Below are 6,000 nucleotides of genomic sequence, written 5' to 3' on the forward strand. Positions count from 1 at the left end.
ATGAGTAAAATTAAAATTTGACCCTTACATGTTACCAAAATATATTAAATTTGTATTAATTTAGAGATGAATTTATACAAATTTACATATCCTTCTATCATGAAAATAGCCAAGTAAATGAAGAATCAGTTTGTCTTTAATTCATTAATTACCTTATTTTATTTCCATTGAAGTTATAAACAAAGAATAAACTATGGCAACATATATGTTACAAGGGTTTTTGAACCAATGGTTTGATCGATGTTAGTCTTAATCATAGAAAATTGGATGCATTAGAAGAATATAATCAATCGGTTTGTTGAAAAGATGTGCATAGTCCAATCATATCTTAAAAATACCAAACATACATCTTTGGAACGTGGTCAAACTAGAATTAAAAGAAAAAAAAGGGAAAAAAAGTTAAAACCTTTAACTCTGCATTTTGTAAAGAGAGCGAGAGAAAAAGGCAAATGTGCAAACCCCCACTAGAGCATTTGAAGGGAAATTAAAATAAATAAATAAATAAAACCTAAATTTTATCCAAACTCCTAAATTTTATCAAAATTTAGACTTGGATTAAGAAAACCACAACATTTTCAAACAAAAACTTCCACAAAAATTTGGGATCGCATTCAAAATTTCAATATTGGAGCTTATTCTACCTCTTCCTTGTTACCTTTTCTATCTTTACCTCCAACGCGAAGAAGATTAACGGTTGAATACGGATCATGAGAGGGCTTCATATTTGGGTGAGATGAAGGAACCTTGGGGAGGAGACCTCTTTTAATTTCGTCCACAAGGATTCCATGTGTAGGTAGTCCACGTTGGCATCCAACTGAGAGCTAGTGTAGGGCTGATGTGGTAAAACCAACTTTTCATCACAAAACAGCCAAAGATGTCTCACTCTTGCTTCTTGCATTATTTGGTCTTGAGTGTGGTAAAAAGGAGTGAGGTAAACAACTTGACTAGGAATGAATGCACCTTGACCATGGACTTTATCAATTATTAGGGCCATAGGGTCATGGGTAAGGGTGTATCTTTAAATAAAATAAAAAACACTATCCAACCCACACCTTAAGAAATTGAGTTAATTAAAAAAGGTACAAGCTTTGGTCCTCAAAAAACATTTTTTCAAAATGGTTATTAAAAGCAATTTTCAATTATTTTCAAAAATAAAATTTTATTTTAAAAGCTTAAATATGAAAAATTAAGGTTTGTTCGACAATTGTTTTTTAGGACCGCTTTCTATTTTCTAAAAAAAAAAAATTGAAAAACATATTTGATAACCAGAAATTGTTTCTGTTTTCTCGAAATAGGGTGTTTCATATAACATTTTCTAGTTGTTTTCATATTTTTTTTAGAATTATTTGTTTTTTTAGAACTATTTTTTAAAAAATAATTATACAAATATATATAATGATTAAAAATAAGTTAAAAATATTTCAAGTTTCTAAACAAATTTTGTTATACAAAACATCATAAAACAACTTTCAAAAACTGTTCTTAAAAACTATTTTTTAGAACTATTTTAAAAAACAATTACCAAACAAGGTCTTAGTTTTCATGATTCATAAAATTATTATGCATGCACTTAAGTGCAATATAAAATTTTCAAAATATGTATTTAATTCACAATATAAAAAATAATTAAAAATATCTAAATTTTGTTCTAAAAAAACAGGTTTTTAAAACAAATTCTTTTTTTTTTTCATAAAATGTGATTTGAGTAAAAAAAAAAAATCATTTTCAACCACATTTTCCAAACATACCCTTATTCTTCTATTTGTAATTTTTTTTAAATAAAAAAAAATGTCTCCATATGATGAGCAAAACAAATCCTATGATTTGTGAGCAACAAATTGACACGTCAAAGGGGTAGTGGCGCACCCAAAGTGGAATGGGGGTCTAATCATCTTCAATCATCTCAAATTATTGGTCAAGTGGGACAATATGCCCCAATTGCTAGGCCTTCAAAATATCATCTTTAACACCTTGCAATCACCAAACTAAAAAAAAAAAAAACAAATATAGTTATAAAAAAATATTAATTTGTATGGAATTATGATTTCTTTATTAAATAATATTTAAAGGGTCTATTATTGAAATTATTTATTATTTAAAATTATAATTAGTAGGAGAGAGATGTAGAGGCATGTCAATGTCTCCAACATAGTGAACAATGATACAGAAATCCAGTGAAATCGTAGACAGGAGTGGAGGAGGTGATGGGTTCCACATAATCAATGTGTTGGGAACTTCCTAGACACCTTGCATGAGCACAATTCTCAACCAAGCCCCATGTTCAACTTCTTTTCTCTCCTCTTTCCTTTTCCTTTTTTTTCTTCATTTTTCTTTGGTTATGTTTGGTTGTTTAAGGGTATGTTTAAAAAATGCAAGGACAAGAAAATAAAGAGGAAAAATAAAAAATAAAAAATAGATTTAAAATTAATAAATATTTTTATATGATAATTTAAAGTTATTTTACTTATTTTAACTTTTTGATATAAAGATTGAATAATTTGAAAATATATAAATTTCTAATTAATTTTAAATATATTTGAATTTCTTTCATATTTTCCAGAGTTTAACTAAATATGAAAAATAATTTTTCTTAATATTTTTTTTATACTTTTCAAGAACCAAACATAACCTAAAGATATTAATTAAAAAAAGAAAAAAAATGTTAGTCTATGTTTGATTCTCGAAAATTTAAAGGAAAATGTAAGGGAAATAAAATAGAAAGAAAAATTAAAAGGAAAATACAAAATCAATTTATATGTTTTTTCAAATTCCTTTTATTTATTTTCCTCTATTGTGTAAGAATTAAATAATATTAAAATATATAAAATTCTAACTAATTTTAATTATATTTGATTTTTTTTTTGTATTTTTCACAGTAAAATCAAATATCAGAAAATCTCTTTTCTTAGTATTGTTTTTTTCCTTTTTTAGTGCTTTCCAAAAACCAAACATAGCCTCAAGGAAAATAATTTTTTTCCTATTTGATTATATTATAATTAATACAAAAGAAATCAAATATGATTAACATTAATTAAAAACTTGTATATTTTTCAAATTATTTAATCTTTATATGAAATAAGTCAAATAAGTTGGAAGTAATATATAAAAATAATATATAAAATAATTTTTTTTTAATTTATTGAATTATCCACTTGGATATGACGATTTCCACCAGAGATTTGTATGGCCACAAGGCACAAAGCATTGACAAGTGGATTGATGTTTTCCAATTTAAACAAAAAAGAAAAAGGTAAACGTCAATATTCTAATGATTCATATCTTTATTTTGTAAGATATGATTGTTTGATGAGGAGGGAGAAATATGAAATGGGGGAGCTCTTAATATTCCCATATAGTGGGAAAAAGATTGGATTAAGGATGCAATTAAAGGTATCATAGCAAGCTCTCATCCATTATTGAAGCAGCTATATATTTATGACAACATTTCTTATATCATCCATCCATAAGCAAGGATCAAAATCCCATATATTTCAATAACTAGGGATGGGATTGATGACAAAGAAAATTTTAAAAACTCAAATCAAGGATGAGGCAGAGATTAGAAATAACAACGGGATGGGTTTGGAATAAGTTACCTCATCCCAATCATGTCTCATTTATTTATATCTATTTTCATCCACATAAATATATATATATATATATATATATATATATATTAAACAAAGTGACGGTATACAAAATTCTCATGCCTTCCCTATCTAGTCCCATTTAAAAATTTTAAATTTTTTAATTTATAAAATTTAAATTTTATTAAAAATGAATATAATTTATAAATAAAGAAATATTAGAAATATTTATAATTTATTTTTATCGAAAAGTAATATTTTATTTATATTCAAAAAGTTGAAAATGAAAAAAAGAATCTACTAAAATAATTTTTTATTTAAATTTACATATAATCATGATAGGATGGAGTATGACAAAATTATATTCGAACTCGTCTTGAACCCATTCTGGATTTTTTATACTTTTCGAACACGTTTCGAACTCATTTAACTATATCTCAAACCCTTTCCATTAGATGCGAGTATCCAAAACAAATAGCCCCATTCCCATCTTTAGTAGGGATGAGGATCATATTACCTATGTGATTGTATTATTATTATTATTATTATATTTATATACATTTTAAAAATAATATATTGTATATCATTTAATATTTAAGAAAATTAAATATAATATTATAAAATTAAAAACACTAATAAGAATTTCCCATTTGAAATAAGGAGTGTAAAATAAACGAGATGGAGAATAATTCTACAAACGTGGATGAAAGAACATTTCATAACCTCTTCCCACCCCCTTAACATCACCATTGATATACATTCTTGGTACATAATATCTGCCAAAATGGAAAGAAAAGAAATATATCTTTGATGACACCAGCCTTTCCTCCACTTACCCAACAATCAATTCGAAATAAATAAGATTTATTTATCAAATCACACTTGCTTCCACATTTTGGTAACAAACTCTCGATACTTCCTGTAGTTGCATCATGAGTTCATGGTAATGTAAGAGTTATTAATTAATTATTACATTAGAATTGTTGTCTTTTTAGGCATAATAGTAAATTACTCTTTTCATTTTCTTTGATTATAAACTTATTTAAACTATATTCATATTGTATTATTTTCTTCAAGTAGTGATAAAGAGAAACCCTAGATTTCCTTTTCTCCTTCTATATGATTCTTTGAATCTCACAAAAAAATCCTTCTAATTTTGAGAAATCTCTTGAGATAGCTTAAGAAATCGCAAAGTTTCATTAACATCAAATACTTACTTTATATTTTATAAATATGCCATTTTAACAGCTAAATCTATATTTCACTTACATGACCCATTTGTCTTCAATTTGATTTGAGATTTATTAATATTTAGATTTAATCAAATAATTTATAATTTATAATTAACAACATGATTATTTAGACATATATTCTTTAACTATTGATAACTATCAAGTGATTTGTGTTCAATTATTTAAAAAAAAAAAAATTAAAACTATTAATAAAATTATTGATTTAAAAAAAATATTTATTAAAAAGACTTACTAAAATTATTATTATTTTAAATGGTGATATTGCTTGCTATTTTTCAATGAAAAATTCCTTTGAATTTTTTATTCATTTTTTAATAAAGTTTCAAAGTTCTTTTATGCATATTTTTAGTATTTTTGTTATTTAAATTGATACATTGAAATTTTTTTCTTTTTACAATTAAAGTCAATAATTACTTGTTTTATTTTATTGAATAATACTAAGGGGGTGTTTGGTACACGAGAATAGGGAGTAAGAATAGACATCTCATTCCTTTTCTCCCTTATTCCTATGTTTGGATAAATGTTAAGAAGGCATAAATGGAATAAAAAAATTATTTAGACAGAAATCAAATCCAACTTATAAGTCAGATTTGAATTCATCAAAAGTAGGTGGTATTCTGATTCATTGAACTCATTTGATAATATAAAATAACCTAAATTTATTATTTTACCCTCTTATTTCATTCTTCAAACCCGATGCTTATCTTCTTTGCAAAGCTAGAGACCCATTCATCATCCACTTCTCTGCAACAAGTAATTCTCTAAAACTAAATCAATCAAACCTTCCACGACATTTAGAAAAAAAAAATTCAATTTCTAATTTCTAAGTTTTTGGATGTTCACTGCAACTAGGTTCTAAAAACTCTTTTCTACATCTCCAATCAGGTTTACCTTCTTCTCTCTTTTTTCTTCTACTTCTTTATCTGTCTTTCTTCTTCTCTATAAATTAATTGTTTTTTTTTTATTGATTTGTGTTTGGAATCTTGTATTTGTGGATCTTGTATTTGATGTTTTTTTATCTTGTATTAATGGAAACTAGAGAGGAAAATTGAAATGGTTGGAAAAAGATATTTTGATTTCATGTGTTTGCGATATTGAAAATTTTTGTTTCATACATGAATGGAGAATGGAAAGGAAAATTGAAATGGTTAGGAAAATGA

The sequence above is a fragment of the Vitis vinifera genome, chromosome 13 (assembly GCF_030704535.1).
Source record: "Vitis vinifera cultivar Pinot Noir 40024 chromosome 13, ASM3070453v1".
Lineage (NCBI taxonomy): Eukaryota > Viridiplantae > Streptophyta > Magnoliopsida > Vitales > Vitaceae > Vitis > Vitis vinifera.